At 39.7% G+C, this 11,831-nt stretch overlaps 1 long non-coding RNA gene across 1 annotated transcript in view; it reads right to left on the reverse strand.

The window, feature by feature from the left end:
- The window catches only part of LOC108384545 (uncharacterized), a 758,195-nt gene that overhangs the window by 207,646 nt on the left and 538,718 nt on the right, over window positions 1-11,831 (reverse strand). The window lies entirely within an intron of this gene.

Below are 11,831 nucleotides of genomic sequence, written 5' to 3' on the forward strand. Positions count from 1 at the left end.
CTTGTGTAGTTATTCTTTGAATAGGGATAAAAAGTAAATGCCAGGGTTCTCTCAGATTGTATATGGGGCTATGCACAAGGTTGCCTGTTTTTATAGTCATAAATCCAACCATTTGTCTGGTTAAATTGTATTTCATTTTTTTTCCATTTTCTTTCACAGCAATTGAATTTGGTGTTGGTTGTGAGCACAATGCACATCTAGACAGTGAGGCCAAGGGGTAAGAGGTTGCTGCATCTGGACACATCAGCAAATGACAGAAAATAGCAAGGAATTGTAGATGATGGAAATGTCCCTCTAAAAATCTTTAGAGATATTGGAAAGCTTGCCAGCATGTGGAGATAACGGAGGGAGGACTCTGGGCACATGTTTGTAGCAGCCTCCGTACAATGAGGTCTTCCCCTGCCTTGCTGACTTACAAGCCTGACAGGGATCATGCTACATCAAGAAAAACTGTTAACTTTTTCCTCCAATATATTACATAGACAGGAACAGGCTTCCCCTTAACTCCCAGCATTCAAATCCCTCTTTTATTTGCTGAACAAAGACTGAAGTCGGAACAACGAAACCCCAGTGAACCCAGTCAGGTAAACATATTCTGCTTTTTAATATATTCTTGATCCCTGTTACAGCCATTCCTGACAAGAACAGAGCATGAATTCCCATTCCACCACCTGGTCAGGACTCCAGGACCAGAAATTCATTCTTGACTTTGCCCTGGAGTCATAACCGACCTTTTTTTGTCCATCTAAACTGACATTTTAATTCAAGTTTTTGAGGCTTGCAGGCCTGTCCTGGAACTCAGCTCTACCGAGGGTGCCAACTGATCACACTTCTGGTCCTAAACAGGCAGGTGGCAAAGGGAGAAGGGTGAGGTTGGGACAGAGAGGAGAGGAAGCGCCTCTTCTCCCTCTGCTTGGGGCACACGTGTTCCTGGAGGCTCAGGGAGCACGGGGCTTTGCTCACATCTGTACATACTAATGGCAGTGAGCTTGGCTCCATCTCAGGAGAGGAGCAAATGGCTTTGAGAGCGAAGGGAAGAGCAGGTACACCAAGGTGATTGACTGCACATGAGAGAGCGGGCGAAGCCAGCTGCGTTTTAGACTTGATGAATGTCTTAGAGAACTTTCCAATGTCTTTGGTTCAGCAAACCCCAAAACACATGTCACCAGGGAACTTCTTTACTTGCTTTTATTTTAAAGCCCTGTGTATTTTTAGGACAATGGAATCCATATGTTTATGTTTCATTTACACTTAACTCATTAAAGTGATGTTTGGTGAGTGCCATTTGATGTCCACAGAGTCTTCTGTTACCATTTTATGAGCATTTTGAAGCATTTGCCATCAGAATCTAGGAGCCAGCTAAACCAGAGCCGAACGGGACCTCAGTTTGGCTTGAAATGTAAAGCTCTTGAGGCTCTGCCGGATTTCATTCTTGGGAAAATCTTTTCTCCTGTCCCAGATCCATAGCCAAGAAGGCTGCCGTAGCAAGCCCAGCCCCAGAAGAAGGGTTAAGGGAAGTGTGTCAGAACACTTAATTAAAACAACAAACCCAAGAGGTCTCTCAAACAAAATGCCTGAAGGAAAACACTTCATTTTAAAGTTAATTCCTATTAGCACTCATAAAATGGCAACTGAAAGAGCAATCATCAGACTGAATCAAGGCAGGAGAGCTTGATAACAAATTGAGACTTGTCAGAATGTGAAACTCTAGTTTCTTTGCTCATGTGGATTCTATCAAACATTTTATATTTTTCATTGAAGTAACCCCAAAAAATATGAAGTATTTGATGGGATCTACATAAGCAATCAAAAACAGGGAAGAGAGACATTGACAAGCCAAGGCAATACATACTTTTTTAAAGATAAGTATGGATTGGACGGGATGGAGGGAAATATGAACTCATCTGTAATTCAGTGGACGCTAGGGAAAGAAGTGGGTTTTTCTCTTCCAGGACTCTTCTAGATATGAGAGAGACAATGGTCAGCAAATTATGGATGGTCTCTACTCATAGGGAGCTCACAGTTTAGTGGGAGAGACAGAAAAATCAAATCAACCATCACAAGAGTAAATACCTGGTTATAAATCATGACTGGTACATTGAAGGAAAAGAAGAGGGTTACATGTTAGTGATGAAGAGGGAAACTAATTTAGTGTGGGAGGTCTGGGAAGGCCTTGTTGCTAAGGGGAATTTTAAGAGGATACATGAAGAATGAGAACGAATGAAGTGGGGCAGTCACCAGGCAAAGGGAAGAGTAGGCACAATGGCCCTGAGCTGGGAACTGGTCAAAGAAAGCAGCTGGGAGTGGGAAAGGAAGAGCTGCATCAGATGAGGCTAGCTACCCTTGTCTACATATAAAGTCTGTATAGCACTCTCTGGGCTGGACTTAGTTTCCCCAAGTTATATTTTCTGGTAGGCTATATTATTCCTTCTTGTTTTTTCCCACTGAAGCTCTGGTGCCTTTACTTTTCAAGGCCGTATTCATGTATTTTTTTCTTTTTGCAGGTGCAAACATCCCCACTGTAGGTCTAAGGTCTCTTCATCCTCTTAGTGGTTCTCAAAGTCTAGTGGTCTCTGGACCAGTATATCAGCATCACCTGGAACTTGTAAGGAAGGGAAAATAGAGGAGGCGGCAGTAGCTGACACTGGAAAGCTGGCCTGGCACTCACAGCAGACCATGTTATTCCCCAGCTGAACCTAAGCGATCTCACAAAACAACCCCATGCAAGGTTATACTGAGACCATGATAAGATGAGACAAAACAAGGCCACTTCATAATTTTATCTACACATAGATGAAAACAAGGTCATCATGCAGCCCACATATTACTAAACACCCCTTCTCTTGGCCAAAATGAGTGGCTGCTACTGCTTTACCAATTATAGCCTATCCTCTTGCTTGTCTCCCCTCCCTAAAGATAAAGTTTATTCAGGTATCCAGTCAGAGAATTGCTTCCATTTTCTGAGAGAATCCACATCTAGAACAAACTACCACCTTCTCTCAAATCATTCATCCAAAGCTCAGATCCTATGGTAGGATCTAAGACCCTCTCACTGGAAACCCTCCATAGTTCCCCAAGATATGCATCCTCTCCCACTGTAACAAATGACAAATCCAATGTTTAACACATGTGAGTTCTTGTTCATCTTTGGCTAAAGGGCACTGACACTTGGATTCCACCCCAGACCTAATGAATCAGAACCTCTGGGGGTGGAGTCCAGCAACTTGAATTTAGTAGGCTCTCCTGTGTGATTATGATGCACCCTCTAGTTTGAGAACCTGCTCTAAGGTGGTGATTCTTAGTCTGGGCTTCCCATTAGAATGTGGATGCCTGAATCTCCCAGAGATCCTGATTCAATTGCTCTGGAGTGGGGTCTGGAAATCTGTACATTTTTAGAAGCTCCCTAGATGATTTCAGCAAAAGTTGAAAAACCACTGCTCTAAACCAGTGATGTTGGCAGGTACATCACTGAAGGACCATGTCTGTATCTGCTGCATTCCCATCAGTAGTAGCCACTTGCTACAGCTTACAAGCAATTTCTAAGAGTCCATTGTAATTCTGCCCCTTGCCTTCCATGATGTGGCACTGTATCCTGCCACAGAAGATGAGAACTTTGTTCTAGGGGACTTTGCCTTGGCTTCTTGGTCATATGTCAACAAACTTGCTAGTCATCTTTTCTTGCATCTAGCTTACTTCCATCATCTTTGATTATACACACCACTGCTCAGTCATGCACCCACGATTATATGTACATAATGTATATATATTAATACCCCTATATATCTCTTTCCCTATTTGTCAGCAGGCTAATTTTTTAAGTCTCAAAATGACCATGGTTAATGCTTATCACACACTTAACTTTGTATCAATCACTAGGTTAACAATCTTTATAACCAATCAAATGTAGTAGATACTATTATCATCCATTACACAGATGAACAAACTGAGGCTTGGGGAGGTTAAGTAGCTAGCTCAAGTCATACAGCTGATGAGCTGATGGAGCCAGTTTCCAGCGCAAGCTGCCATGCTCCGGAATACACACTTCCAACCACACCACTCAGTTTTCTCATTCAGAGAGCCACATCTTCCTAGTCTGCTTCCCCTCTTGCACCCCCCTAATCTGCTTTGTTGGCTCCCCTCTTAGCATCATGCTCCCAAGCTTTTGGCAGTGGGGGTGGGGGTACTTCTAGTATGCTGAGATGTCTGTCCTCTCAGGAACAACCAACTCTTTCTTTAGGCTTCCCCACACTCCCCTCCCCGCAGAAATGTCTTCTCTGTCCACAGCTGTAGAGCACAAGGAAAGTGGTCTGTCTTAGTATTCAAACAGTATGGCAAACATTCAGGCTGCTGTCCTGGTACAGAAGGCCCTTTCAGCGCTTTAAAATGTGTTAACTATTTCCTGCCCCATTAACTGTGGGTTATATTAACGTCATGGAATAATTTTGAATGAGACATCTACTCTTTTCTTCTTCCCCATTTAGATTTCTATAACATGATCCTTAGGCTCAGCAATACTCATTCATTCTTAAATCCTTTTGATCAGCTTCTGTCCTTAAGTCTTTTCAGAAACAGTTTTACAGCAGAATTACCAAAGGATCCATCATCTTACCTGGGGCATTCAGCTTTCCAAGGACATCATAACCTAGGATGAACCAAGGACTCAAACTTAGTGGCCCTTCTGCCATCTTATAATAAGATTCCTCACAGGGTAGTGGTAAAGATTAAATAAATTAACTATTCAAATCACTCAGAAGAGTACATGGCATGTACCATATGTCCAATGGTAATATTAACTTTTCTTTCATATTTAAACATCTATGAAATATGAATGTGTCTTAGCAATGATGGTTGACATTAAGATTATAACTGACATTTTCTGATGAATCCTTCAATCTTAAATTTGATAAAAGGTGTTAGTAAATTCTCAATAAATGTTTCCTCCTCCTTCTGCTCTGACTTCATATCCCAAGATTATTGGTCCTCACCTAGCATCTGAGAATGAGAAATACACAGAAGTTCTTTTCTCCAGGTTGCATGACCAGGTTATTATTTTCCCCCTTAAGCTAGAAGAATAATACTCACTGGTTATCATATCACCTCTGAGAGAGAAGTTAATTGTCATCCATGTATCTGTACAACAGATATTGAGAGTCAATGATGTACCATAAACTCTGCTCTATACTAGGGATATACCATGGCCTCAAGTAGCATGCAGAACAGGAAGACAACACAAAAGTATATAAACACAGGAGACTGTACACCATAGCTCCCTGCCACCTAGAACTGTCATCAATATCCGGTCTACCTCAATGCAGGACTTGGAACTTCCCTTACAACCTTAAAAAGCAAATCCAACTCCACAATGATAAAGATTTTTCAGGTAGCATGGGGAAAATATTCAATTTTATATTGCAGGGTAAAACTCAACAAGAATCCTGACTAGATCTTTTCAACATCCTCAGATTTCCACTTCAGTTGCCAAACATTGTTTACCTTACAACCTTTCTTCCATTCATCTCTCTCAACTCTCCAGCTACAACCCATTCTCCTTGTCATCATACTTCCACACCCTACACATGTACATATGCATGCACACATGAATGTACAAATAAATATACACATATGTCCATCTCCCTGTATCTTGCCTTTTTCTTATACAAAGACCTTTAGCTCCTTTCTAGTCTCTTCAATTTACATCATCACACCCATCAACACCCTTCCCACCTTTCAACATTCACCTTCCTCAGTGCATTGAGAATTCTAAATAATATTTACTTTTCACCTGACACAAACGTATATGTGTGTGTGTGTGTGTGAGAGAGAGAGAGAGAGAAATATATAGGAAAATATAACAAGTGCCAATATAACAGGTGGATTCCACAATAAAGAATTTTCTGGTCTCAGATGTCAACAGTGAGATGGAGAAATCCTGAGTCATCCCTTTGAGAAGAAGTGACAGGTGACTAAAGTTTTAAAGTAGAAATTTCCAACCAAAGGAGTGAAGAGAAGATTCCATCAGGAAAACCTGTAGGACAGAATTTTAGATCACTCTGATGAGAGTTTGAGAACTGTTTCAAACGTTCATCTCTATTTAGGATGTGGAAAGTCACAAGAGAATGCTGATTCCACTGAAAACCCAGATAATCTATAAAATCATTATAATTTTAAGCCTTCCAGAGAGCTGAGACTGCAAGTAACCTGAAGAACTAAAATCCAAAAGTGGGCAAATCCCTCCTTAAACAGACAGAAATCATAGCTGTTTTCCTATTTGGTAGAACAGAGAGATGAGGAAAAAATAGTCATAAATGTGGGTAAGAAGAAAATAGATGAATTTTTGGAGGCTGAGTCTAGTATGAGTATGAGAGCTTAGAATCCCTGAGATTGGTTTTTGTTCTTAAGTGGGTTTTTTTTGTTTTTTGTTTTTTGAGTACTTTCTTACTCTCTGACACTAAAACTTATTCCAGACTCATCTTGTATATACCCAGCCTTGGCCATTTCTCCAAGGATTCCCATTTCCTTTTATTAGAGAGTAATATCAGAAACTAAGATCTGAATCCTGGGTGTCCCTGTTAGTTTTCACATTGTCACTATATTTTACTTTAGTTCTTTTTGTCATTAATTTCATTTAATTCACATTGTCATATTTTCTTTTAATTCCTTTTATTTATAATAGTTGTTTCACATCTTCACAAATGCCAACATTTGACTGCTTTTTTCCTGAGTAAGGCTCACACCTTCTTGTTTCTTTGAATAACTCAATTGCTTTGTTGTTGGTGAAAGCTGCATATTTTAGATAATATAGTGTAGAAAATCTGTATTCTAATTTTCCTCCTGTGGGGATTTTTTTTAACTCACCTGTGTTTAATATGTGGAATGCGTTTCTCCAATGGTATGCAGCCATGATATGTCTGCTCAGATTTTCTACTCTTATTTTTATTTTTTTCTGGTTTATCAGAGGTTGCTCCTGAGTCTATACAGTGACTCGTTGGCTGAGTGGTCAGCCTCTGATGGGGCTAATATCTTGCTTAAATGCTCCATTCGTAAGGCACCTACCTTCTCCAAGGAGATCTGTGTGTGGATTGGGAAATGTGTTTAAAGTTCAGACTGTTTTGAAGTCGGCCTCAGCTTTTACCTTCTCCCAGGATCTCTCAGGTCTGCCCATCACATGTCAGTAGTTAGGTATGTAGGAAGATGGGATAGAGGAAGAGCTTATACATCTCTTCCATGGCTTTTTCTAGGATATCTTTGTTAAACATGCCTGGGACACCATTCTCACCAACTGAGACTGCGACCTCAGGCAAGAAGAGCTGTGGATTTGTCTCTTTTATTGTCTACCAAGTTTATTACTTTTACTGACAACACTGCTAGGTACGGATTTTATTTATTTTATTTTCTCCAAATCATGTCAGCCAGCCAAGTCTGCTGGTTTTCATGGGTAGCCACACATAGTGATATTTGATAATATGATAATATTCTAGCACTGGGTGAGCTAGAGCCAGGAAGTAGATGACTTTTATTACCTGAAGTTCTAGCAGTTTCTCATGAAAAAAAAAACCTTTCAATTTATCATTTCCTTTGGTCAATTTCCAGAGCACTGAAATAATTTTCTTTTTGACAATTTTGTCCAATTATGCTTTTGGTAGGGGAGAATATTAGCCTACCTCTTTACTACACTATTGCCAGTAGTCTGTCTTCTCTGGTTTCCTAATAACTTTTTTTAAGAAAACAATTATAGTCTCATTTAGCAGAAGGGTCCTGGAAGATACAGACTCAGTAAATGTATCACCATAAAAACACCAGACACAGGTGACCTGATTATCTAGTATTTTACAGTGTGAGTGACTTCTACACAGGAAACTTCAGGAAGAGAGTGGCTGTGTGAGAGACATCTTTTATAATTTTTTTCAGAGTCTCAATCTAGTAAGTGATTTCTCTCTTGTATCCCAGATGGGCATCTAACAAGAGAAACCTATTCACCTCCCCCGGTTCACCAACAATCCCTAAACCCCTGATTAATTACTCCTTCTTGTAGTTGTGGTAAAGGGCAGCCTCAGTGGGCTTTATATCTGGGTCAAAGAAAAGCCACAAAATGGATAGCTAAGATCCTGTCCTCTAATAGGGAAATCTAACAATTTCAAGAGTTCTGAATATCATAAGCATGTTTTTTTTTTTTTTTTTAGAAAATCAGGTAAGTTTCACTTTACCAAATACTTTTTAAAAACAAACATACTGCCCATCATCCAACACGATCATTACATAACAAAGACATCCTATCATTTCCAAAATAGGAAGGTTTTGATTGCTAGTAATGCTTGTAATTTTTTCTTATTTTTCTGTATAAGACAGGGTTTTTAGCTGCCATACACCTCTAGGAAGAGAATAAAAACATGTTTGTGGATTATGCAACCATGAAAATGCCCAAATATACTTCCAGATGACTCCACTGGAGCCCATCCTGCCTCTAAGGTTGGCACAGTTATTACTGTTTACATTGCAAACACTAAAGATGAGATGCTAACAAGCAGGCCATCAGCCACAGCTTCCTTTAATACAGGATTTTGCTAGCTACACTTCTGTCTTATTCCAGATTCTCTAGAAAAGAGAGTCTAAGGCAAAGCTTACATGCTAATGTTTTAGGGGTGGGTGCAATCCTAGAGAAGCTACAGAAGAAAAACAGAAAAGTAGTGCATTATAGAGCTGGCTGCAACTTCACAAAAAAAAAGCCCTCAATGGTTATTCAGGCACATGCGGCGTTTCTACAGCGGTTATAAGCAAACACAGTGGCTTGTAAAATCTCTTGGTAGAAGGGAATATGGTTGATTTATCTGTTGTTTCCTTCTTTAGTGAAAGGTTGTCCCCTGGACCCTCCAGGCAACCATGGGGATAGGCAGAGTTTTCATGGGTCTGGTAGGTTTAAATCTGGGTCCTGGAGCTGCTGCAGAATTCACCAGGACAGGGGCAATGGAGAACATGCTGGAGCCCAGAATGTACCACCTCAGAAGGCAGAGTTAAAAAGCAGTATTAGTAGGTGAAGCAGAAACAGTGCAAACCTTCACTGGGGCTGCTTCAGCCAGGAAGCAAGGCAAGAATCTGATTCCCTGGGTAGGCATGTGCTTTCCACCAGCAATTCTCCCATACTGACTGGTGGGAGATAAAGAAATTGACATCAAGTCTGATGCTAATGACCTGGAGTTAAGGGCTAAGTATTAATTCTGACACTAACCACCAGGAGTTAGCAACAGATCGCACAGGTTAAGGAGCTTGGTCCTAAAAGACACCTCACCTCAGATACCGTTTGAAAGTCCCAAGGTCCACCCACACTTCTGACAAGCCAGCTATTAACTGAGTGTTTCCTGATCCCTGCAGGTTTGGTAATTCTCTAGAATGATTCACAGAGCTCCCTAAAAGTGCTATACTTACGTCTGCAGTTTTATTATAAAGGATACAACTCAGGAACAGCCAAACAGAAGAGACACATAGGCCAAGGCCTGGAGGGCGCTTTGCCCCAATGGCATCTGGGTGTGCCACCTTCCTAGTACATTAATATATTCATCAACAAGGAAGTTCTCTGCATCTCACTGTTCAGAGTTTTAAATGTAGGATTTACTATGTAACCATGATTGATTAAATCACTGGCCATATGATTGAACTCAATCCCTAGCCACCCTTCGCTCTCTGGGGTCAGGGAATAGGGCTGACATTCCAACCCTCTTATCATTTGTTAGTTTTTCTGACTACTAGTCCCCATCCTAAAGATAGCTAGGGGCCCAATCATAAGTTACCATATCAGCATAAACTCAAATGTGGTTCAAAGGAGCTCATTATGAATAACAAAAGATCCCCTTCTCTACTCAAAGATTTCTAAGGATTTTGGAAGCTTTAGGTTGAAAGAATCTGAAACCCTTGAGTAGGCAGGTGCCTAGTGGGAACAAAGACCAAATATAGTTTTATTATATTAGAGTATGGCCGAGTGAATCTGGAGAGAGCATATAAACTGGGTCCAGTACAACTGCCATACGGCTTTCTGTGCCTCTTGCTTCTTCATGTTCTGGCTTCCAAATAGAAATTTTGAAGTGTTTGACTAGTGAGTGCAAGGACATATGCCTGCCTCTAGGCATATGGATACAAATTCTCAGGAATAAAGAAATTCACCCCAAACATGGGACATATTCAAATGTGTCAATTGTCCACTGCACTGTGGACCACTGAAATTTTATTATACAGTGACCCTAATACTGCTTTTTTGGAAAAAAAAAAGTTCATTAGACCATGGAATTTTTTCTATGAACCATTTTGTTGTCCTTGTTATAAATGGGACACATTCTTTTCTTTGTGATTATCTAACTGTATTCATGTCTTTAGACAGGACTGCAATGTAATTGACTTTTATTATGTACAAAGTTCAAATATAAATCATTCGAAACAAAAGGTAATGATACTATTAATTTGTTTAAGTGTAGATTAACAGTCTCTGCGCTTAAGGAAAGAAAGGGAGCATAAGCTAAGAAAAAAGAATAATTTGTGTCTAACTATTAAATCCATATATATTGGTAACTCAGTATTTAAAAGATGTTAATCACTCTCTCTTATGTTGATACCAAATCCCACAGAAATACTGGAAAAGATTTTTATTCTCATTTCGCAGATTAAAGAACTGAAAACCTGAGATTAAGAAATTGATTACACTGATGTTCCATTGAAGAACAAGGATTCAAACCCAGGACAGATGACTTCAAGGTTGGTGCTCTTTTCAACCTCTCTCAGCTGCCTTTTGGAATATAGTTTTCAGATGCACTAGGAATCTAAGACTTGCAGGTCTGTCTTCTTAAATGTTTTTACAGAATCAATTAAATGTCTTCAAGACAGAAAAAATTCTCTCAAATGCTCTTCTGGGAAGCTAAAGAATTCCTTCTTCCAGCTTAGAACAGAGTAGACTGAAACATCACTTGACTTCTGACTTGCTCTTGATACACTGTTGTCTTCCTTTTTCTCATCAATATTAATAATGGAAACATTTACTAACCTCAGCCAGTATGCTAGGCTTTCTGTCAAACAGTTCTTATTGAGTCTTCTTTAGTTCATTTGGCCCCACTTTATGGTAGATTTGGTTTGGGGTGTGCACGTTTCCCCTCTTCAGTGAGATGGTGTGGTCCTTGAGCGAGGGGGACATACCTTGTTGTCACCATGGTGCTAACAAATAGTTTGCATTGAATAAATGCTTTTGAATGGAGATTCAGATTGCTTAATGAATCAAGGAACACTGGCCTTAAGTAGAAATTATCTGTTTGTTCCCTTTCCTGTTCAACCTTCTCAACCTGAAATGGAGTCACTAACTTTAGCAACCTGTAGTACAATGAATCATAGATAATTGGAATCCCATGGGAGAGAAGGGAGGAAACCAGGACAGAAAATATGTTGGAAGAAATCATAGGCAAATGCTTCACAAATATGATAAAGGTATAAACTCTCAGATTTACAGGTTCAGCAAGCCCCAAGAAGAATAAACTCAAAGAAAACTGTACCTAGATATATATCATGGTCAAATTGTTAAAAATTAAAAATAAGCAGAAAATCTTAAAAACATCCAAAGGGTGAAAAGTTACAAATATAGTTTCACACTGAGGTGTACAACAATAATCATGACTACTACTGTCATCAGAAACAAAGCAAACCAGAAGAGCGTAGAATCCTATTTCTACAGTGCTAAAAAGGAATTCAATATTAAGTGATACTTATACTTTATAGTAGTATAATTTGTTTACAAACTGTTTTTAGTAGCTAAGATATGGAAACAATCTAAGTGTCCACTGACAGGTGAATGGATAAAGAAT

This window comes from Manis javanica, chromosome 1 (assembly GCF_040802235.1).
Source record: "Manis javanica isolate MJ-LG chromosome 1, MJ_LKY, whole genome shotgun sequence".
Lineage (NCBI taxonomy): Eukaryota > Metazoa > Chordata > Mammalia > Pholidota > Manidae > Manis > Manis javanica.